The following is a 25,820-nucleotide window of genomic DNA, read 5'->3' as shown; positions in this document are numbered from 1 at the left end:
ACTGCTGGGCGACCACAGGACTGCTATAGCTCTCTGAATTCTTAGCTCAGACACCAATTATGTCTTTGTTACTGCTGTCGCTAAATTTCTTGGAGCTATGTGGACCAAAAGAGCAAAGATTTTATCTTCACTTATGTGAAACTGCGTTGTATGTATAGCTTAATGTAAATGCAGTTTGCTCTGACAATGATGAATGTGGTTTAGCCCACTCTCGTTAAAATGAATTGTTAACTAGTGAGTGTATATATAATACTACTGTGCTGGTGTGTATTTGTATAGAGGGAGGTCTGGGAGAGGGATATCGTTTTAGCCCTTGTGGCTTTTTTTCACAAAATCATGACCTTCTGTCTAATCTTAAAAAGGGCGATGTTGCAGCCGGTGGTAACATGATAACTGTGTCACTTGCAGAAAGAAATCACTGCTTCCATTGCTTTTGGGCCAAAGAAACTGTGCATTGATTATGTTGAATCTGTGGCATAAACTGTGAAACTTTTTAATTTTATAAACTATCTGGAAAAGTGCTTGCTGTTCTTTTTTTCTTCTCTTCTAGTACTGTATTTGGCATTGACCTCTGAGCAAACTATTGTGTTTTGCACTGATTTATAACTTTTAATATGTTTTATGTGTATGGTGCTAGAGTACTCTGTGCACAAACGCCGTCACGCCCTCACATGATTTGTGCGAATCCCTCGCCACTTTCTTCCATCGCAAGATCAGCGACCTCCACGACAGCTTCGGACACCAGACCCAACCATACACCACTGAACCCGCTTCCCCGGACATCACCCTCAACAACTGGACCCACATCAACACGGAAGAAACCAAATCCATCATGAACTCTATCCACTCCGGCGCCCCTTCGGACCCCTGCCCGCACTTCATCTTTAACAAAGCCGACGACATCATCGCCCCGCACCTCCAGACCGTCATCAACTCTTCTTTTTCTTCTGCTACCTTCCCCGAATGCTGGAAGCACGCTGAAGTCAACGCCCTACTAAAGAAACCTACGGCTGACCCAAGCGACCTGAAAAACTTCCGCCCCATCTCTCTTCTACCTTTCCCAGCCAAGGTAATAGAAAAGACCGTCAACAAACAGCTGACCACCTTCCTGGAAGACAACAACCTGCTCGACCCTTCACAAACCGGATTCCGAACCAACCACAGCACGGAAACCACCCTCATCTCAGTCACAGACGACATCAGAACCCTGATGGACAACGGTGAAACAGTCGCCCTCATTCTCCTCGACCTCTCGGCTGCCTTTGACACCGTCTGTCACCGCACCCTAATCACCCGCCTACGCTCCACTGGGATCCAAGGCCAGGCCCTGGACTGGATCGCATCCTTCCTCGCTAACCGCTCCCAAAGAGTTTACCTCCCTCCGTTTCGCTCAGAACCCACCAAGATCATCTGCGGCGTACCTCAAGGCTCATCGCTCAGCCCGACACTCTTCAATGTCTACATGAGCCCCCTCGCCGACATCGTACGCAAGCACGACATCATCATCACCTCCTACGCCGACGACACCCAACTTGTACTCTCCCTCACCAAGGACCCCGCCAGCGCCAAGACCAACCTACAAGAGGGTATGAAGGACGTCGCAGTTTGGATGAGGCTCAGCCGCCTAAAGCTGAACTCTGAAAAAACGGAAGTCCTCATCCTCGGCAACACCCCGTCCGCCTGGGACGACTCCTGGTGGCCCACGGCCCTCGGCACCGCACCGACCCCCGCAGACCACGCCCGCAACCTCGGCTTCATCTTGGACCCTCTTCTCACCATGACCAAGCAAGTCAACGCCGTGTCCTCCGCCTGCTTCCTCACTCTCCGCATGCTCCGCAAGATCTTCCGCTGGATCCCCGCCGACACCAGAAAAACCGTGACCCACGCCCTTGTCACGAGTCGCCTGGACTACGGCAACACCCTCTACGCCGGGACCACCGCCAAACTCCAAAACCGCCTGCAACGCATCCAAAACGCCTCGGCCCGCCTCATCCTCGACGTACCCCGCAACAGCCACATCTCCGCACACCTGAGACACCTGCATTGGCTCCCAGTCAGCAAAAGGATCACCTTCCGTCTTCTCACCCACGCACACAAAGCCCTCCACAACAAGGGACCGGAATACCTCAACAGACGCCTCAGCTTCTACGTCCCCACCCGCCCCCTCCGCTCCGCTGGCCTCGCACTTGCTGCCGTCCCTCGCACCCGCCGCTCCACGGCGGGTGGGAGATCTTTCTCCTTCCTGGCGGCCAAGACCTGGAACTCCCTCCCCACCAGCCTCAGGACCACCCAGGACCACTCCGCTTTCCGGAGACTCCTAAAGACTTGGCTGTTCGAGCAGCGATAACCCCCCCTTTCCCCCCTAGCGCCTTGAGACCCGCATGGGTGAGTAGCGCGCTTTATAAATGTTAATGATTTGATTTGATTTGACAAACCTTTTGGTTTGAGACTTTGGCCCACTTTATTATTGTATGGATTTTATTCTTGTCTTAGTCTATTTTTAAGCATATGAAATGTGGTGTTTATATGCCTATATTCTTATGGCCCTAGTTACCTAAATAAAGCTTATTTGAAATGAAATTAAATGAACCCCCGTGATCACGCTGATATTGTAGCAGCTAGGAGGGCCTATAACAATGCCACCTGGTAACGGTGTGGATTCTAGGGGATTTTGGTGCATTGTCAACTGGAAGCTCCTTTGTGCGGCTGTGCCTGATGACAATGGTCCCTCTATTTCTCCTGAGCATTCAGTGACCCATTTCCAGAGGGTCTATTCGCTAAATAAGGCTGGGTAGGGGATAGCCGAGGAGGAGGATTATCCCTTTCCTTTGGAAATCAGTTTTGATGTTTCAGATTTGCGTGCCACCATCTTTGCAAGTACCTCAAATAAAGCTCCTGGCACTGATGGGATACCAATGGACCTTTACAAGGGTGAGGTATCCTTCTGGGCCCTGGTTCTTACTAATGCTTTCAATACAGCAGCCCAGGTCAAAAACATCCTCTCTTGCAAATCTGCAGTGATTGTCCCTGTCTTTAAAAAGAGTAATCAACAGGACCCTAAGTGTTACCACCACATTTCCCTGTTAGATTCAGTTTTTAAAGTGTTGGTGCATATTATCTTGTAGTGAATAGAAGGCTGGGTCAGTACTAACAACATTCTTTGACCAGCCCAGTATGGCTTTATGCAAGGAAAGGGTACTATGGAGCAGTGCCTGAACCTAAATCTGTTGATTGGTAAATATGTGGTGGTTAAACAGGGGTCTGTCTATCTTTCTAGCTTTCATGGACCTCAGCTGTGATTTTGATTGGGTAGTCAGGTCCAAACCTTGGCAAAATCGAGTGGCCCTTGGACTGCCCTCCCCTCTGGTTGATTTTTTAAGAGCTTTTCATATGGATGTCAATGCCTCTGTTAGATGCGGGGTGGAGAGGAATTACTGACTCATTTAACCACCCGGGTAAGGTCAGACAAGGCTTAGTGTTGGCACCCATCCTTTTTCTTTTATACATCAACGGTCTCAATCGTTACTTGGCTGCAAATGAAAAGATCTGCTCAAAATCAAGTGTGCCTATGTACTCTCTTTGTTGTATGCGGACGATGCAGTATTGTTGTCCCACACTGCACAAGGCCTTAACATGCTCATCGATTCATTTGTAAATTTTATGGACGAGCTTGGTCTGGATACGAATAGCTCTAAAACTCACTATATGGTATGTGGGAAGCAGAATTCTAAAACCACATCTACAGTTATTAAGGTGAATGCTTTAAGCAGGGCGGCATATTTTTCTTATTTGGGAGTTACTTTTGACCAATATGCCAACTGACGATCTTGTCTCTCAAACCGATGCACTCACGTTAGCCTAGCTTGTGGTGCCCTTTTTAAATTTGTAGTCACTGTAGGTAGCAAACCTGTTCTCCCTCTACTGCAGATATATAAAATGAAGTGTGTCCCTGTGCTGCTGTACGAAACTGCTATCTGGAGTGTTAATAACTGCAGAGCCATTCAAAGAAATGCTTTTGTATAAGCCTGCTGGGTGTGGGACCCTCTAGCTCGATGCCCCATTGATACTGTGGATTTCAATGTGGAGTGGCGAGTTTATTGCTTTGAACAGGGATATTATAGAGGATTGACTTAGGTGTGCGTATGGTCACAAGAGCCCATGGTTAAAGTACATTAAGGGGGTCATTCCCCGCCAAGGGAGTGCCCGCCGGCCCAGCGGGAAAGGCCCTGCAACACAGAGGCCGGCTCCGAATGGGGTGCGACGGGTGCAGTTGCACCCGTTGCGATTTTCACTGTCTGCTATGCAGACAGTGAAAATCATGCTGGGGCCCTGTTAGGGGGCCCCTGCACTGCCCATGCCAGTGGCATGGGCAGTGCAGGGGCCCCCAGGGGCCCCACGACACCCGTTCCTGCCATCCTGTTCCTGGCGGTCAAAACCGCCAGAAACAGGCTGGCGGGAAGGGGGTCGGAATCCCCATGGAGGTTCAGCCCAGCCAGGGGAAATCCGGCGGAAAACCGCCGGATCCCCTTTTCTGACCGCGGCTTTACCGCCGTGGTCAGAATGGGCACTGAAGCACCGCCAGCCTGTTGGCGGTGCTTCCGTTGCCCGCTGCCCTGGCGGTCTTAGACCGCCAGGGTCGGAATGAGGGCCTAAATCTGTTACCCAGTCTCTACATCTCTCTCATCTGATTACTAACCTGTACTGCATTAGTAAGGAGGACAGTAAGACAATTAAGGAGTCATTTATGACTTGTAGGAGGGAGGAAAGGGAAAATAAGGGTTTTGTCAAACCTGTTACTTGTTCCCTTCTGCTTCCCAAAATGGTGCCTGGTCCTGAACAACTGCAGGTCCTTTTTAACTATGTTACCGGTTGGTCTCAATTCGTGCCCACATATGCTTCCCTCCGGGCCAGTATGACCCAAAGCGATCTTGATGTGCCCTGTGATGGCTATTCACCAAAAGAAAGACTTCAACAAACTAACAAACTCACTTCACAAGTATGTTTAACTGTTAACTACACTACAATCTAGCCTAACCTACTCTACAACACAAACTTAAAAATAGATACCAAACGCTCTCTTTAACAATCTATACCAACCTTTATAGATAATATACATACTTCACCAAAGACAAAGTCCGGCTCACCAAGAACACCAATTCTACACTCGTAAACCTGGACATAGACACTTTAAAAGTAAGTACAAAAAACATACTTACAAAAATACAACTCCTAAGCATTAATCTCCAACCTAAAACCCTACTACCCCAAAACTAACCAAACTTGCATTTAAGACATAACACTAAAACATTTTCTCACCAACAGAAAATTAAGCCCCGCTTGTACAAATCTCAAATACATCAAACACAATCTGAAGAAAATCAAGGGCAACATAAAGCAGCGGAACATATGTAAGTATAAAATTTGATTCAATTCAATGCTTGTTTAAACATAATACTTTTTTTACAAAATTATTAATAATAACATGTTACCAGTTTCAGACAGAATAGAAGAATGAGCCACATATATCACAGAAAGGCAAACAACTGCTATCGATAGGCACATGGGAGACAAATGCTTGTATGGGAGGGCTCCAATAAAAAACAATGTTGTTACTAATGTCAGAAAACACAACCACCCCAAATGTAACAGAGATAAAAGTAAGGCATATACTTCAAAATTGAAAATAAGCAAGTATGAGATCCCAAGAGCCCACTGCAAAAATGTTAAAGACATAGGGGGTCATTACAATATTGGCGGTAAAAGGCGCTTACCGCCGTGCAGAAGACCGCCAATACACCGCCGCCGCCGCGGTATTCCGCCACAGCTATTATGACACACATCTTGGAATCCGCCGAAATTCAGACACCCACACAACACCGCCACACCAAAGGTCAGTGATAAACTGGCGGAAACAAATCCTCCACCTCCACGCCAACAGAAACATGCCCATGCTATTACAACCCACGAATCCACGCAGCGGTCTTTCAACCGCGGTATTCCATTGGCGGTACACACCGCCGCGCTCAAAATACACACACATCTCCAAAACACCGCCACATTGGACAATTACAAATACACACACCTGATACACATACACACACCACTCCCACACACCCTTTACAATATAAAACACACACCCTCATCACCCACAAACCCCTACGACCACAAATTAGAGACGAAGGCCAGAGAGACTGCACAGCCAAGACAACACCACCATACAGAGGCACACAACACCATCACCCAGACAACATCCACGCACAAAACACCACACACCACTACACTCACCACACACATCACCACATACACCACCCCACACATCACCCACACCACCCCATGTCACGCCAAAGACACCCCCGCTTCTCCGAGGAGGAGCTCAGGGTCATGGTCGAGGAAATCGTTCGGGTAGAGCCACAGCTATTTGGCTCACAGGTACAGCACACATCAATAGCCAGGAAGATGGAGTTATGGCGCAGAATAGTGGACAGGGTGAACACCATGGGACAGCACCCAAGAAATAGGGAGGACATCAGGAAGAGGTGGAACGACTTACGGGGGAAGGTGCGTTCAACGGTCTCCAGGCACAACATCGCGGTACAGCGGACTGGCGGCGGACCCCCACAACTAACAACATGGGAGGAGCAAGTCTTGACCATCATGCATCCTGAGGGCCTCGCAGGAGTCGGTGGAGGATAGGACACTGGTAAGTCAAATCTTAACTATCATATCCCCCACCCTACCTGCATGCTATCACACCCCCCCACCCTCACCTAACACTCCAAATCCTCACATATGTACTTATAACACAAACCACACATCCCAACACCAAGCCCTCATTGACACAACTAAGCATGGACACCCATCACTAAAGCATGCTCACTGCACATACCCAGAACACCCCCCCAACCATCATCCCACAAACCCACACACAGGAATGCTTGCACTGGGGTACACAAACACCCACCCATTGCACACCATTACACACACACATGCAATAATCATGCTCTTATGCCCCTGCAGGAACACGAAGGACCGTCACCACACCAGAGGGTCCAGACAACACCACTCCACCCCCAGAAGAGGCCCACAGTGACGAGAGCCGCTCTGCCCTACTGGATCCTGATGACCAGCCCGGACCATCGTGGGCCTCGGGACAGTCGGTTCCCCTTGCACAGGCACAGCCCAACACCGACCTTCCACCCTCTGGTAACACCAGCACAGCACCCACCCAGCGGGCCCAAACCTCCCTACCCAGGACAGGTCAATCAGCGATGTGTCCACCACTACAGGGAACCCAGAAGGACCCGCCACCCCAACAACAACAGGGACCTGGGGGCAGTGGTAGTGGGCACACGGTCCAGGGGACGGAGGCACAGGAACACAGGGGAACTGGGAGGGCTGCTGTGCGACAGGGGGCGGACAGGCCAAGGTAACCCACTCTCCACGAGGCCCTCACCTCCATCATGGGAGCATACCACCACTCCCAGGAGACGATGGCGACGGCCGTGGACAAGTTGCAGGAGACCCTGCGTCTGCAGGACGAACTGTATTTGGGGTTCAGGGAGGAGCTCAGGACCATCAGCTCCGCCCTGGGCACCATCGCAGGGGTGCTGAAGGACATACAGCAGACCTTGAGGGACACCGTGGCACTCCAAGGGGCCCCTGACACTAGCCAGGACGATGAACTGCCCACCACCTCCGCCGGCGCTAGTGGACAGGACGCCCCCCCACAGGACCAACACACCAGCACCCCACCCCCTGCAGACAGAGAACCACCACGCAAGCGGTCCCTGAGATCCAGGAACAGGACAGAGCAAGATGGCAAGACCACCCCCAGGAAATGAGAACACCCTGATTGTCCTCCCACTGTCCCACTTTGTTACCCTGTCCATACTTAAACTGCCCCAGCTCCACTTCCTATGCCCAGATGGGCAGTGCACCTGTGAGACTAATAGACTGGACTCTGCCATGGACATTCCTCCACCATCACACCTCACCATTTTACAACCCCCCTCCATTTTTGAGCACTTAAATAAACACCCTTGAACCACAAAACAATCTGGAGTCAGTCTTTGATTTAGTAAATATGTATTATCAATGACAGTGTCATAATGGGTTTCCCATTGTAAGGCTAACATACCTATGTCACACATCACAAGTCCTTGAAGGATGCAAGCAGATGACACGTTGGTAACCACACCTGTGAAACCGTAATGTAAAGGAACAACTCAGTTACCAAATAGTGATTGAATTCGAGAAACAGGATAGAGGTGGACGTGTGAAAGTTAATGTAATGCTAAAAATGAAAATGTTCTCACCTGTGTGTTACTGGAAATATTGCTGTATGACTGACTCCCTGTTGTCGTTGTCTTCTTCCTCAGCTTCATCCTCATCACTGTCCACAGGCTCCACAGGCTCCACAGCTGCTACAACACCGTCATCTGGATCATCCTCCTGCAGAAAAGGCACCTGGCGTCGCAAAGCCAAATTATGAAGCATGGAGCAGGCGATGATGATGTCGCACACCTTCTTCAGTGAGTAGAATAGGGATCCACCTGTCATATGGAGGCACCTGAACCTGGCCTTCAGGAGGCCGAAGGTGCGTTCGATCACCCTCCTAGTCCGCCCATGGGCCTCATTGTAGCGTTCCTCTGCCCTGGTCCTGAGATTCCTCACTGGGGTCAGTAGCCAGGAAAGGTTGGGGTAACCAGAGTCCCCCAATAGCCATACACGGTGCCTCTGGAGTTCACCCATCATATCAGGGATGCTCTTCCGCAGGATGTAGGTGTCATGCACTGAGCCAGGGAACATAGCATTTACCTGCGAGATGTACTGGTATGCCAAACATACCATATGGACATTCATTGAATGATAACTCTTCCTGTTCCTGTACACCTGTTCACTTCTGTGGGGGGGGGGGGCAGAGCTACATGGGTCCCATCAATGGCACCTATGACGTTAGGGATATGTCCAAGGGCATAGAAGTCACCTTTCACTGTAGGCAAATCCTCCACCTGAGGGAAAATGATGTATCTCCTTACGTGTTTCAGCAGGGCAGACAACACTCTGGACAACACGTTGGAAAACATAGGCTGGGACATCCCTGATGCCATGGCCACAGTTGTCTGAAAAGACCCACTTGCAAGGAAATGGAGCACTGACAGCACCTGCACGTCAGGGGGGATTCCAGTGGGATGGCGGATTGGTGACATCAGGTCTGGCTCCAACTGGTACATAGTTCCTGGATTGTGGCACGGTCAAACCGGTAGGTGACGATGACATGTCTCTCTTCCATTGTCAACAGGTCCACCAGCGGTCGGTACACCGGAGGATTCTGCCATCTTCTCATATGTCCCAGCTGACGGTGCCTACGAAGGACAGCAGCGAAGAACCAGTCATTATTCCTCCAGGTATATACCCACAGTTACACACAAGACTACACCACTCACAAAACCCTTCCTGTATGTGTGTTGAGTGTAGGCCTAGCTATGTGTGACGCAGAAGTAAATGAAGCCATGTGGGCCCCTGAAATGGCGGCTGCCTGACCTGTAAACTGGGACAATGGGATTGTGGGGTAACTGCGCTGGCGTTGCACACTGTCGCGGTAGGCGCTCGTAGACAGCGGCGCAATGCTGCATTGGTTAACATTGGACCCTATGGGTCCCAGGAGCCAATCAACAGGTGCGCTGGCGGTGATGAAGCGCACCGCCGCGGACTTCACCGCCGCGGACTTCACCGCCATTTTCTGCAAGTGCTGCTGTGACCTCGGTCTGGAAGCGACGATGGCTGCTGCGTCTGGGGAAAGGGCCCCTGCCTTCACTGCACAGGAGTTGGAGAAACTGGTAGACGGGGTCCTCCCCCAGTACACGCTACTCTACGGTCCTCCAGACCAACAGGTTAGTACACAGGGAGCACGTTGTATGGGCTAGGCCTGGGTGGAGAGGGCTGGTTGGAAGAGGGAAGGGGGCAGAGTTCATAGCACAACAATGCATGGGAATGAATGGACCACATGGCCAGAGCAGGGAGGGGGCCACTCACAACGACGGTGCAGTTGGTAATGACTGTTCCTCATCCCTTGTGCATGTCATGTAGGTCAGCGCCCACCAGAAGAGGGACATTTGGCGTGCCATCGCCAAGGAGGTCCGGACCCTGGGGGCCCACCAGAGACGGGGCACCCACTGCCGTAAGAGTTGGGAGGACATTCGCCGCTGCAGCAAGAAGACGGCGGAGGCTCAGCTGAGGATGGCCTCCCAACGTGGGAGGGGTGCCCGTTGCACCATGACCTCCCTGATGTTCCGGATCCTGGCGGTGGCCTACCCGGAGTTGGATGGGCGCTTGAGGGCATCACAGCAGACACAAGGGAGTGAGTACAACAATATTCTGCTGACTTTGCGTGCAGTGGAGGTGTCTGGGTGGGGGAGGTGGGCTGTGGGTGTCCCTAGGCCAGGGCGAGTTAGGCAGGCAAGACCCCTCCGTAATGTACGCCATGTGGCACTCTACCCCACCTCAGCAGAGTGCCAAGTCGAGGTACAGTTGTCCCTGTGGCATACATGTGCGCAGATGTCCACCATTGCCATGTAGGCCATATACCAGAAATTGCATGTGCAGAGGGCAGGAGCACGGCGTAATGCAGGGGGCTGCTGCGTCTGTCTTGTCCGCCAACGGTAATGGTCATCCATGCATTAAAACTCTCTTTCTTCTGTCTCCCCCCTTTTTCTGCTCTCCCTGTCCTTTTGTACACCAGCATCACCAGGCGGAGGTACAGTGGCACCGGAGCACGAGGGAGCTGCATCCCACATGGCCATGGAGGGCCACACCACGGACTCTGAATGCACCAGTGGGACGGAGGGCGAGGGGAGCTTCTCGTCGGCCACCGGATCACCAAGCAGCGACACGGACTCGTTCGCCGATAGGGGCTCCCTTGTGGTGGTGGCACCATCTGTGCCCCCCACCTCTACAGGTACAGCCGCCACCTCCCCTACCAGCCCCGCCCTCCCAGCAGCCCCTCAGCGTTCGCCCCGTGCCCGCTCACCCAGGAGGGTGGGCATCACCTTCGCCCCAGGCACCTCAGGCCCTGCCCCAGTCACCCCTGCTGCCCTCATTGAGGAGGCCATTGACCTCCTCAGGTCACTCACTGTTGGGCAGTCTACCATTGTGAATGCCATCCAGGGTGTAGAATGAGAGTTGCAACTCGGTAATGCATTCCTGGAGGGCATTCATTCAGGTCAGGCTGTCCTTCAGCGAACCCTGCAATCTCTGGCATCAGCACTGATGGCAGCCATTGTCCCTGTGTCTAGCCTCCCCTCTCCAACTTCCTCCACCCAGACCCAATCTCCTGTACCCCAGCCCATCCCAAGCACACCTACAGACCAGCATGCACACAAGTCAACACACACAAGTAGCTCAACCAAACATCGGCACCACACACACCACAGGCACTCACGCAAGCCGCACCCACGTACAGACCCAGCAACATCCACTGCCTCCACTGTGTCCCCTTCCTCCTCTTCTCCCTCCTCCCTCCCAGTCTCGTCTACACACACACCTGCATGCACCACATCTACAGGCACCATGAATCGCACAAGGACACCCAGCACCACAAGCCACTCACCTGCACTCACCACCTCCACTGCCACCCTGTGTCCTCTCCCAGTGTGTCTGTGACGCCCCCTCCCAAAGTACACAAACGCCGGCAATCACTCACCCAACATCCATCCACCTCACGACAGCCTCCAGTACCTGCACCTGCACCCAAATCACCTAAAGTGACACCTCCTACAACCACCTCCTCTTCCTCCACTCCCAGACCCCCTCCAGCTACCCATCCCAGTGTTCGTCAGAAACTGTCCCTCTGTAAAGTTGACCTTTTTGCCCCCACCCCCTCCAATTCATCAGTCCCGTCGTAGCGCCTCAGCCAAAAAGCCTCCAATACCAGTGGTGCCTGTTCAAGGTTTGTGGAGTGCACCGTCCACCAGGGCAGGCAGTAGGACCCAGAGCCAAGGCACTGGCAGCCCACCCCCTGTAAAGGCTCTAAAATTGGAGAGTGGACGACAGGACTGTGTTAAGACTCCTGGTGGGAAAACAACTGACATGGGTTCCAAGGGGATTGGAGAGTCAGCTGTGACTCCACCAAAGGTGGAGAAGGGCCAGAGGAAGTCTGCCCAGTCTGTTGTGAGTGTCACGGCGGAGAAGTGCGCCATCATTTCCGGCGGTCGACACACCCAGGAGGGCCCAAGTATCGTCACTGGTCAGGAGACCACCGCCAGAATCACAGCCCAGGAGGGCCCAAGTATCGTTACTGGTCCAGAAACCACCGCCGGAGTCACAGCCCAGGAGGGCACAAGTATCGTTACTGGTCCAGAAACCACCGCCGGAGTCACAGCCCAGGAGGGCACAAGTATCGTTACTGGTCCGGAAACCACCGCCGGAGTCACAGCCCAGGAGGGCACAAGTATCTTCACTGGTCCGGAGACCACCGCCAGAGTCACAGCCAAGGAGGGCACAAGTATAGTTACTGGTCCGGAAACCACCGCCGGAGTCACAGCCCAGGAGGGCACAAGTATCGTCACTGGTCCGGAGACCACCGCCAGAGTCACAGCCCAGGAGGGCACAAGTATCTTCACTGGTCCGGAGACCACTGCCAGAGTCACAGCCCAGGAGGGCACAAGTATCGTCACTGGTCCGGAGACCACCGCCAGAGTCACAGCCCAGGAGGGCACAAGTATCGTCACTGGTCCGGAGACCACCGCCAGAGTCACAGCCAAGGAGGGCACAAGTATCGTCACAGGTCCGGAGACCACCGCCAGAGTCACAGCCCAGGAGGGCCCAAGTATCGTCACTGGTCAGGAGACCACGGCCACCGCCGGAGTCAGTGCCCTGGAGGGCCCCGGCTGCCACAGCCCCGCTGGGCAATGATGGAACCTCATGCCACACACCAATGCCCAGTGTAGAGAACGTCATGCCACACACCAATGTCCGTATCTGAACCGCCATGTCAAAGCACCGCTGAACAGGGCAAAGACCACCATGGCAAAGCACCGCTGAACAGGGCAAAGACCGCCATGGCAAAGCACCGCTGAACAGGGCAAAGACCGCCATGTCAAAGCACCGCTGAACAGGGCAAAGACCGCCATATCAAAGCACCGCTGAACAAGGCAAAGACCGCCATGGCAAAGCACCACTGAACAGGGCAAAGACCGCCATGGCAAAGCACCACTGAACAGGGCAAAGACCGTCATGTCAAAGCACCGCTGAACAGGGGAAAGACTGCCATGTCTAAGCACCGCTGAACAAGGCAAAGACCGCCATGGCAAAGCACCGCTGAACAGGGCAAAGACCGCTATGGCAAAGCACCACTGAACAGGGCAAAGACCGCCATGGCAAAGCACCGCTGAACAGGGCAAAGACCGTCATGTCAAAGCACCGCTGAACAGGGGAAAGACTGCCATGTCTAAGCACCGCTGAACAGGGCAAAGACCGCCATGTCAAAGCACCGCTGAACAGTCCGGAACCGGCATGTCAAAGCACTGCTGAACAGGGCAAAGACCGCCATGTTAAAGCACCACTGAACAGGGCAAAGACCGCCATGTCAAAGCACCGCTGAACAGGGCAAGCACCGGGTAGGAATGAATGGCCCGCCACATCAGGCATCCTTATCCCATGTGCAGCTGGGACAGTGACAGGACAGGAACTTTCACGGGGAGACTCATCCAGTCTGGGCACCAGTCCCCCCCAGTACCAGTAGAGACCTGCATCTACTTGAGAGACTGTGGCTTTGCACTCCCCAGGATGGTACAGTGGGCAAGCCACCCACTGTAGAGACTTGAGAGACTGTGGCTTTGCACTCCCCAGGATGGCACAGTGGGCAACCCACCCACTGTAGAGACTTGAGAGACTGTGGCTTTGCACTCCCAGGATGGCACAGTGGGCAACCCACCCACTGTAGAGACTTGAGAGACTGTGGCTTTGTACTCCCCATGATACATCAATGGGCATGGAGCCCTGTTGTGGATCTGGCTTTGCAGTCATCCGGCTGAGGTGCCCCCCCTTCCCTTCCCCCTAAGGTGCCTGTAGTACTTCTATCTGATGCCCCGGCAGTGTTCTCTCCGATTGTGGTCAGATATCCTTTGTGGGCCTCGCCCATGCATTTTTGGACTGTTGGTGCACGGACATTGTTATTTACATAAATGCACTACTTCTCGTATTGTATATAATTATGACTGATTTTCAAATATATATCTGTATATTTTTTTATGACATGTATATTACCACATTACAAGGTTTGACCGAATTTCGCATTGTCTTTTCATTCTTCCGGGGGGATTGTGGGTTGTTACTGTGATTTTTGTGAATGCATTGGTGTGTATGTTGTAATATGCGAGGGTGGGGGTGTTTGGGTGGGTGTCCCCCTAACTTTTGCCTCCCCCCTCCCCCATGTCGTAGGTGCAGTACTCACCGTTGTCTTTGGCGCCTACGTAGCTGTTGGTCGTAGAGGAGCAGAAACACAAGGGCAGGGAGTATTTGGAGTTCCGGCTCCATGGAGTCCTCGTTCCTCGTGGGATGTGTTCAGGTGAGCGTTTTCCCATAGCAAAAGCTGTTTCCGCCTTGTTTTTATCCACGGTGAATCCGCCCCGGAAAAGGTGGCGGATTGGCGGGTTGTAATACTGTGGGCAGTACATTGTCTTCCGCCTGTCTGTTGGCGGTGACCGCAGCGCTGCTTGTTTGCACCGCTATGGCGGGCGGTGTGTTAAAGTGGCTGTCTTTGTTGGCGGTTTCCACCAGGGTCATAATTCCCTTTTTTTGTCCGCCGGCCTGTTTGCGGTATTTCCGCAGCTTTAACACCGTCCGCCAGAGTTGTAATGACCACCATATTGCCTAAAGTACCTGAGCACATTACAGGTCAGCTATCTTCAATTCCTAAAATACCTAATGTCACACGCTAAAAAAAACACAGCTACTCCAAGATGATACCAAGACATACAAATTACGGAACATCTAACCACTGCAAATAATAGAGAACCCTTTCGTCTGCACCACAATCACAATAACAGAAGAAGAAAAATCATATTTGTAATTGAAAACAACCTCCTAAGCAAAAGGCAATATGAAATGTGGAAGCTGGACAGAAAATGTGCCCTCCACAATTCACACATATATACACCTTTCACGGTGAATATCATAATATAAGCTTACCCCTAATTTACACACTGTTGCCTAACAAGTAAAGTGTTACATATTTGAAAGTTTTAAATCACATTAAAATAAAATCTACTTTCCACACACACTTTTAACAGACTTTGAACAGGCATTGATAAAGACAGTATTGAAACTATACCCACCCATAGCCATGTAAGGCTGCTACAACAATCTGCAATAAATGTAAAATATGCAAAAACAGCTAGTTTGCTTACATAATAAAAAGTTAATAGCACTAGCATTTGTCCCTGTCACAGATGTCGCTGCACACGACAACATGCCAAGAGAATCCCCATTTTTACCAAACAAAAATTAACCAAAAAATGAGGGGTAAATTTATGAAAAGTGGTGCTGTATCTAGTACAGCACTACTTTTCTTGCTCCCCTTAGCGCCCCCCTAACACCACCATGTGTGCGTTGTATTTAATTTATGGTGTACCATGGCAGTAGTTAGGGAACTAGTGTCAGAATTTTTTACGCTAGTTCAGCGCTTTGCAGGATTAGCATAAAAATGTTGACACTAATCCTACAATGCACTGAGAGGCCCTTTGTAACCAATGGGAGCCTTTGGGAAGATTTCTTTGCACCACTGTTTCAGCCCCCTAATGGGGGAATGCCCCCTGTGCATACATTATGCCTGGCGCAGGCATAATGTAGGATGAAGGGTTACAAAGTGGCGCAAGGTATGCATTGCACCACAGTGTAAATATGGTGCGGCGTTTTTGGCTTTCGAACGTCACATTACCGTAAAAAATGATGCTAAAAGAGTTGCGCTAGGCCTTCCCAAATCTGGGCCTAAGTCCACTAATGGACTACTCTGAAGATACTTGTGTTACCAGACTGCACCGTTCTGAACCCAGACATCAACCCAAATTCCAAATACCATGGAACAATGTTTACAACAGCACCATTGCACAACAAATCAAAAACAACAATGGAGTGGAATAATGGCACAATGCCTCCCAAACCACATTAGGATGAACACGACCAACACTACACAAATGAACATATGCTCTCCAAAAAGTAGGAAGCTACCAACAACTAACAATTGAACAGCCAATAAACCAAATCAAATCTAAAATACCTAATCATACCACTGAAACGTACGTAATGCTACACTTCAAAGTCAGATGCTTTGTAATTAAATAAAGGAGGAGACTACCTTAAAACAATAGCTAAATAACTATTTTAACCTACATAGCAATACCTACAAATTAAACAAGAAAAAACAACCATAGCATATTATAATATAAATAATGTTAAACACATATTACAAAATGTATTTTTTATAAATCAGTCTATAGTAAAAACATATTACAAAACTACAGAACAAGACTGATAAATAAAACTAATTTATTCTAATATTTAATTTGAAATACATATTACATGTATTTGTTTATAAATTAGTCCATAATAAAAACATAGTCAAAAACTACAAAACAGGACTGATAAATTAAAATAATCCTTTCTAATATTTAATTCAATCCCTTAAATGTTGAGCCTTCCGCCTCCCCCAAAATCCCTAGTGCAGAGCCTTGTTTTGGCAATTTGAGGTAGTTCGCACTTAGGCCTATATTTATACTTTTTTAGTGCTGCATTTGCGCTGCTTTTTGATGCTAAAACAGCGCAAACTTACAAAATACAATTGTATTTTGCAAGTTTGCATTGCTTTTGCGTCACAAAATTACGCAAATGCAGCGCTAAAAAAGTATAAATATTGGCCTTAGTCCTTCATAACATTTTTTTCCACATAGGTATCCAGACCAAATTTGAATCCTTTTTTCCAACATCCTGGGGATTGTAAACCACGCACAGGATTTGTGGATTCCCCTGAAGAGGACAAAGAAAATAAGCAAAATATAGGTAAACTTTGAGTTTCTTGGGAAAAATAGGAAAAAGGTGCTCTTCAAAATGTGTCTGTATTTCTTTCTAAAAATTGCATCAATTAAAGGTTGACGATGCTAACCTCACCATCTTCACAGCTTTCATCAACCTGCAGAGCTGAATCAAAAAAAATATTTTAACAACATTTTTGATAGTTAGCAAAAGAAATAGCCAGTTTTTCCTACTTTTTTTTAAACTTTTAACCTACTTCCTGTATTTTGTGGAAACCGGTGTGAAACATAAGAGTGATCCAGAAAAGTAGACAAAATTCTGAATTCAGCAAGGAGTCATATGTGTAGGTCCTGCAAAGATTTACGAAAGAAACTGACGGTTAAAAAAAATTATTGAAAGTGAGTAGAAATGATCGGCTATTTGTGAAGTTTTCATCTGTAAATTTCTGTCACTAAGGCTGATTTACAAAAACGATATACCATTACAGCTGCTAGACCCTTCAGGTTATGGGGAGACACAGGGTTTGTAGATTGTCTAAAAACTCGATGCACCCAGAGCCAACAAGTGAGCTACACCTTACAGTGGTTTTTCCATTGTGTACATAGAATAGAACAATTAATAAGGTGAAATATGTAGAATGAAAAAGGGTATTACAGAAAAATCTGTTTATTTATCGAATAGCCACCAGATAGGGAGTATAGTAGCAGTGGCTGTTTTCACATCTCTGGGTAACCACACTGATGTGATTCAAAGGGCATTTTTTAAGATGTCCTCTTTCTTACACACTGGCTTATATTTGAAATGTGCAAATGCATTAAAATCTATGTTTCCACATGTATTTTGATAAAAACAGTACTTCCCAAAAGTTTCTCTTTTTGTCTAGTTTGTGCACGGTAATTTTGGTGTGATTATGATCTGTTAAGCAGGGCAGAAAAAGGGGGGGTCCAAAATGCAAAATCCTCCTGCTTTTTCCATAGACTTTTTTGAACTGTGTTACCGCAAAAACTCATGGACGGAATTAAACTAAATTTGGCAGGAAGCTAGATTTTGGTCCAGAAAATGTGTTTTTTGTAATCAATTCAATACTATTCGAGATATTAAGATACAAAATTATTTGTATATCTGGATGGTTGGTTTTAAAGGAACTCTCGCAAGAGTCCCTTTAACTCAATTTTAAACAAATAGAGAGTTCTGACTGGCCCTGTGGGCTTTTTTCCCCTTGGGATAATTCACTCTCATGGGAGAGACGCTCCCGCGGGTGCGAGTGCTCTGATTGGCTGCCTGCAATTAGAAGAAACATTTTGCAGACAGCCTTTATAGGACTTAGGTACTGTGTTTCCTGTCCTGAATTTAAATGTGAAAATAATAATATGGGGCCAAATTAAATATATATATATATATATATTTTTAAATATGCAACACTGCAGGAGTCCCCGGGACTCCAGCAGGATCGCTGCATTTTAAAAATATGAAATGGCCGCCAAGGACCACTGGGAAAAATGAAGGGAAGGAGTGCTTGTGGCCTCCTCCCCAAGCTCCAGGAAGGCCCCGGGAAGCTGTGTAAACAAAAGGAAGGGGAAGCGTGACCAACCTCCCTAGGCTGTTTACAGCTCCTAAAGCATGATACCCTGGGGCCACTTTTTTTTTTTTTAAAGGGATGGAAGGAACGTTCCCCCATCTCTCTCACTCTGTACAGGCCTGAGGAACCTCATCCCTGGTAAGTCAAAAATTGTATTCCCTCTCAGGTCGAGAACAATTGAGATTTTCCTAGCCTTGGTGTCTGAAAGGCTAGATTTTATTGAAGACACGGAGGCGAGTATTATGCAGTCTTTTCTTGCTTTAATTTTAACAGCAGCCAAGAAGAAAAACTACATTTCCCAACAAAAACTACAAAGTGACATCATAAGGTAACCATCCAATAGGACATTGTAATGCACTATTAATATCCTGACTGCGAACAACAAGTCCTCTTTTCTTGATGCGAACCACTAAAGAGGAGAAGTAACCAGCAGAATGACATAAAGAACAGAAACCAAAGTCACAAAGTCTATAAGGCAATCTTGAGGATGGCGAGTGTAGAGAGGAAACCGGGAAGGATGTCCACCGATGACGGAGTCCAGTGTTGAATGAAGGTCGTTACGCAAATCATGAAGAGCCAACGTTGGGAGCAGGAGTTGGCACTGAAATAAAGGAACAGGGAGGGTTAAACCAGTGGTGGGATAATACTCGCCTCCGTGTCTTTAATAAAATCTAGCCTTTCAGACACCAAGGTGGTCATTCCGACCTAGGCGGGCGGCGGTTGCCGCCCGCCCGTCGGAAGCCGCCTGAATACCGCCCCGCGGTCAATAGACCGCGAGGGGTATTCTGACTTTCCCGCTGGGCCGGCGGGCGATCTGATTCAGATCGCCCGCCGGCCCAGCGGGAAAGCGCCTTCCACAAGGAAGCCGGCTCGGAATCGAGCCGGCGGAGTGGAAGGCGTGCGACGGGTGCAGCAGCACCCGTCGCGCTTTTCAGTGTCTGCATCGCAGACACTGAAAAGCCTAGTTGGGCCCTGTTAGGGGGCCCCTGCCGTGCCCATGCCATGGGCATGGGCACGGCAGGGGCCCCCAGGGGCCCCGCGACCCCCCCTACCGCCATCCTGTTCATGGCGGCTTTCCCGCATGGAGGATTTTAAGGGGCAGTGGAAAACCGGCGGGAGACCGCCGGTTTTCCCGTTCTGACCGCGGCCAAAGCGCCGCGGTCAGAATGACCAAGGGAGCACCGCCGGCCTGTCGGCGGTGCTCCCGCCCCCGTTGGCCCTGGCGGTAGAGAACCGCCAGGGTCAGAATGAGGGCCCAAGGCTAGGAAAATCTCAATTTTATTACAAGACCGGAGGCTCATATTATGCATGTTTAAAGCATAGCAATAACAGAATCTGAAACATGTGAAATTGGTTTACAGTAAAAGGTTCTAAAGGTACTTTCATTCGACCAGTCTGCAGATTTGAGGATATCCTGTAATGAGGATCCCGCCCAAAATGCCCGAGAAGCCATAGCGCCTCTGGCAGAATGGGCTCCAAAACAGTTTATATCAATCCCAGCTAGAGACATGATCCATTTAACCCAACGAGCTAGGGTAGGAGCAGAGACAGGTTTATGGGGTTTCTGGAAGGAAATAAGTAATTGGGAGGAAGAGGATGACCTCAATTCTGCAGTACGGGTCACATAGGCTTTAAGACAATTGCCAACACACAACCTGGGTTGAGAGGGAAAAAATGGGTAGTTAACCGATGCTAAATTAGTCTTAGTACGTCGTCTGACTTGAAAAGAAACACCAAGAGGAGAAAAGAAAAAGGAGGTAACATCCAGGGCTTTAATATCCGAAACACGTTTAAGTGAAATTAGACACAAAAGCATAGCTAATTTTGCGGACAGTTGCTTGAGGGAAAGAATTCATTATCTGGCCAAGCTGTAATAAATTTCAACACTAGATTGACATCCCACATAACGTTATATTTTGGAGCTGGAGGAAAAACACATCTTACTCCCTTTAAGAGTTGACAGATGAGAGGATGTTCACCAATTGGTCTGCCATTAACTCTATGATGTTCAGCGGAAATGGCAGATCTGTAAGTATTGACAGTACGATAAGCCTTACCTTGGGAGGCTAAAGAAGCCAAGAAATTCACAACCAACACTACATCAGCTGAAAAGGGATCTGAATTCCTGTCCAGACACCAGATGGACCAAATGGCCCATGCGGATTTGTAAGCCTTTGAGGTACCAGGGGCCCTGGCCTGTTGGATGAGTCTGAGAGCATCCTCCGAAATTCCTGGGGTTCTCCAGGACGACCCAAAATCTTCCAGGCAATGAGAAACAAAGAGTTGTTGAGAACTAGGTGATGTTGTCGACCTGGGGGATCTAAGAGAAGATCGGGGAAGTGAGGAAGCCATACGGGATGATCGGTTGTTAACTCCAATAGAGTTGGGTACCAAGGTTGAGCCTGCCAAAATGGGGTTATTAGGACCAATATGGATCGTTGTCTGCGTACCTGTGCCAGAACCCGAGGAATGAGAAGGAAGGGAGGCAAAGCGTAAAGAAGGGATGATGGCCAGACCTGAAGGAAGGGGTCTGTGGCGAGAGCCTGGGGGTCCGGTCTCCAACTGAAAAAGGAAGGAAGGTGAGAATTGAGGCGAGAGGCGAAGAGGTCTATGGACATTATGCCAAAGAGGGAAGTAAGCTGATTGAATATGGAAGGGTGCAAACGCCAGTCGCTGGAATCGTGAAGATGTCTGGAATACCAATCCGCAACTGTATTCAGATCGCCTGGTAGGTAAATCGCTCTGACCGAGATTTGTCGAGAGAGACAATATTCCCAAAGATGTTTTGCCAGGGTAGAGAGGATCTTGGACCTGGTGCCCCCTAAATGGTTGATATATCGGAAGGCTGTTAGGTTGTCCATTCTGAGAAGAATAGTGCAGCTTACCTTGTCTTTTGTAAATGAGCGGATGGCAAAGGAACCTGCAAGCATCTCTAAACTGTTTATGTGCAAGAACGACTCCTTCAGAGACCATGCGCCTCCAGTCAAGAACTGACCACATCTTGCGCCCCAACCCTTCCGACTTGCATTGGATTCTAATACAAGATCTGTGGCGGCAGAGAAAATGGTTCTTCCGTTCCAAGCGTCTAGGTGAGTCAACCACCAGAGAAGCTCTTCTCTGGACTCGGAGTCCAGGACCAAAGGATCGGAATAAGCCAGACCCTTGTGAAGATGACGGATCTTCAACCATTGAAGGGCGCGATAATGCAACGGACCCGGAAAAATGGCTTGGATAGAGGAGGCGAGGAGACCTACAAGGCGGGCCAGAGTTCTGAGGGAGATGTGAGGAAGAGAGAGGGATTGACGAATCTCTTTTTTGATTAACTAGACCTTGTGTTGAGGAAGTTGAAGAATTGAACAAGTAGTGTCTATGAGAAAACCAAGGAATTCTAGCTTTTGAGTTGGAAGCAAGGCTGATTTTTGAAAATTGATAAGGAAACCCAATTTGAGAAGAAGATCTTGACAGAACTGTAGGTGAACTAGGAGAAGGCGTTTGTCTTGTGCCATCAAGAGAAAATCGTCTAAATAAAGAATCAGACGAACACCGTGGGAGCGAAGAAAAGCCGCCACGGGTTTGAGAATCTTGGTGACACACCAAGGAGCGGAAGAAAGCCCGAAAGGAAGAACTTTGAATTGGTAGAACGAGTTGTGCCATTGAAATTGAAGAAATTTTCTGTGTGAGGGGTGAATTGGGACCGTGAGGTAAGCATCCTGAAGGTCTAGTCTGACCAACCAGTCGCCTTGAAGTAAAATATCCCTGAGATGAAGAATGGTCTCCATCTTGAAGTGTCGATAAACCACAAAATTGTTGAAATTCTTTAAGTTTAGAACTAGCCGAAACTTCTGATTTTTCTTTTGCACCAGGAAAATGGTGCTGAGAAAACCCGAAGTGTCGAAAAGCACTGACTCTATGGCTTGTTTGCTCGTCGTGGAGCAGTTGATTTTGCTCTTGAGAAAACACTAGAGGAAGAGGGAAACGGGACTGAGTTGGTGGTTGATAAAACTCTAAGAGGTAACCTTGAACGGATTGAATTACCCAGGGATCTGAGGTGAGAAAACGCCATGAGTCTAGAAAAAGAGCCAGTCTGCCTCCTACTGGAGGAAGGCCAAAATTGGAAACACTTACCGGAGACTTGTTCTCCTTTATTGATATATCCCCTCTGACGATAGCCTCTTGAGCGGCGGGGGTAGAAACGCGGCTTGTATCCTGAGTAGGTGTCAAGCTGGGTTTTTTGATTGTAGGAGTCTCGGTTGGCATAATGACCTCTGATGGAACGGCCGGCAAAGCGACTCCTGCCTTTGCCAACCCTGCCAAAAACCAGAGAAGAAAAAATCTGCTTGATAGAAACCTGAGCCTTGTCCAGGGAGGCAAAGGTGGAGACGTACTTGCCCAACTCCTTGATGAAGGAGTCTCCAAATAAAAGGCCTTTAGCTGAAGGACCCTCATCTTTAGTGGCTAATGAAGTCAATTTAGGGTCAATCTTGAGCAGGAGACTCTTTCGTCGTTCGATGGACAACTGGGAGTTCGCATTACCCAGCATACAGATGGCGCGCTGCGCCCAGTTGGAAAGGACTACCGGATCAATTGGTGTATTGTCCATCTTGGCTTCCTCTGCCATATCAAAAATTCTGGTGAGGGGACCCACCAAATCTAAAAGTTTGTCTTGGCAGCCTGACCAAGCTCTATCGACACCTTTTTTAGGGTCTTTACCAAATTTGGTGAAAAACATAAGCATGTTGGGATCAATGGTGGGTGTAGCAGTAATATTATCGGGCAAGGAGGGACGGGGACATTCGGATTTGAGCTTGTTGCGAGCAACTTTGTCTAAGGAATGGCGTAGGAAAAAGGAAACGTAGTCTGCAACGTGGTCAGCAGGGTACCACTCTTTAGAGTTTGGATGAACCATCAGGGAAGGATCAAACAAAGGTTCACCTGAATGGTCCACCAAAAACTGAGACACCGGGTGAACGTCACCACCGTCACTAGGAGAAATTCTACGCCTTTTCTCCGGAGGCCCGTAAAAAATAAGGATCAGAAGATCCATCCATATCGTTCGTATGACTGGGAGAGTCATCATCGTCATCATCGGTGTCTCTTACGTGAGTAATATGGAGTGGAGAATGAGGGGGTCCCGATTTGGATACCTCTCGGGTGGAAGGACCAGCAGAAACACCTTTTGAAGGTCCCGGAAGGGAAACCGCACGTTTCTTGCCTTTCGTAGAAGGCAAATGGGAAGCCGCAATAATTTTGGAGAGAGAGGCTTCAAGGTTCTTGGATACGTCCAACATAGAAACAGAAACTGCCTTCTGGACAGAGTCTGTAATGAAGGACTTCAGTGATTCCTGAAGAAAATGGGATTCTTCCTCGTCAGCCATAACGAGGAGTTATTAAATTATATATAAATTATAAATATAAAATATATTAAAACAAAATTGAGGAAAGAGAAGGAGGTTATAACCTTAGGAGCCCGTTAAATAAAAAAGGGGGAATTAAATTTATTACAAACGCCCACAGCGCGCTGTGACTGGCAATAAATAAATAAATAAATAATTAAACCAAACACGTCAGGAGACGCGAAGCAAAGCTGAGGAAATGGGCCCAGACGCGCGTCTGTAATGGTAAAAGGAAACCGCTAACAGACGCGTGTAAATAAACAATGTAAACGCGTTCAAGACGCGAGCAGAGGAATCCGAAGAATGTAGGAATGCAGCCGGCTGTCAGGAAATGGCTGACAAGCCGGCTGCGCGCGCACACACGCGTGCATCAAGAACGGTGAAAAAACGACCGTTGCAAGACGCGCTGACAGAAATGAAACAAAAGAGACGGAGCGCGTCAAAGATAAAACATGTCCTATACACTGAAACAGATTATGAAACACATTATTAGTAACATATTGAACATTTACATGGAGGACAAAATATTGGTACTTATCTTGACTGCGAGCAGCAAGAAAAGAGGACTTGTTGTTCGCAGTCAGGATATTAATAGTGCATTACGACGTCCTATTGGATGGTTACCTTATGATGTCACTTTGTAGTTTTTGTTGGGAAATGTAGTTTTTCTTCTTGGCTGCTGTTAAAATTAAAGCAAGAAAAGACTGCATAATATGAGCCTCCGGTCTTGTAATAAAATAAAGTGCAGATCTATCATCTACAGAGCAACCTTAGCCATGGTCGAGATACAGGGACCTTGCAATTGTGGGATACCCCGCAACTGATCTTCACCACCTGCAATGCTCCTTATGAGGGTCTGGGGCTAAAAACATACATTAAATCTCCCCTAAAAATAACAGCAGAGGTCTTGCCTGCCCTAGCTAAGCACCTGCCCCAGCTAAGCACTCTCTCAATAGTAATATAACCTGTGATTCGGCAGACTTTAATGTACTTCTGTTACAAACAATATACAAGGAGAGTTTTAACTCATTCCAAAATAAGAATTCTAACCCTAGTATATCGGGACAATCAATAGTTAATTGTTTCACCCGGCACACTAGTGAGCTACTAACCCCTGTGACAAGGCCCCTAGATAGCCTACCTGCCTGTGATCCCTTTGCTGCATGTACAAAGTTTAATGCCTTTCCTGTGGGATGGAGCTAATTTCCAAGTTTCCTGAAGCACAATGACATCAGCTTTACCGATTAATGCCGCCCAGTCTTCTTGTGGCACTTTACTCCTTATCCCTGCTATGTTCCATGAAAATACTGCTAGGGTGTTATCTTCAGGAGTGTCATTGATCCGGTGTCCTTGAGGGGATATTGGGGTTACTGTAGAGGCCGCATTTGACAAGGTTGGAGTGCATAGCTCTCCCTCAATAGGCAGCCAACTGAGGCCAACTCGGGAAGGTCAAAAGCCGATTTGAATTCGGACTATCATTGGCGGAGAAGTACCCCTGCTTAAATTTGCCATTACTTTTACTAGTCCACTTGGAATATTATCCACGGGTGACTATAATCAATCAATGTGGGACGCATGAGAGGGAGCATCAGGTCTCTCCGTTCTTTTAGTACAGGTGGTGAGAATGGACAAGCTTCAAGTGATAGAAGACCACTTACAAAAGAGGGATACCTAAATGTCAACTTAATGCAGTCTGGGTTGTCATCTTCAGAAGGTAGGCTTGATGCCCGAGGATGATTGATGCCTGAGGATGGATTCTACACTTTTGAATGCCTCTAAACGAATGAGTAACCTCGTTAGAGAGACCTTGTTCAATGAGA

This window comes from Pleurodeles waltl, chromosome 4_2 (genome assembly GCF_031143425.1).
Source record: "Pleurodeles waltl isolate 20211129_DDA chromosome 4_2, aPleWal1.hap1.20221129, whole genome shotgun sequence".
Taxonomy (NCBI): Eukaryota; Metazoa; Chordata; class Amphibia; order Caudata; family Salamandridae; genus Pleurodeles; species Pleurodeles waltl.
The sequence above is the reverse complement of the archived record's forward strand: the minus strand, read 5'-3'. Positions refer to the sequence as shown.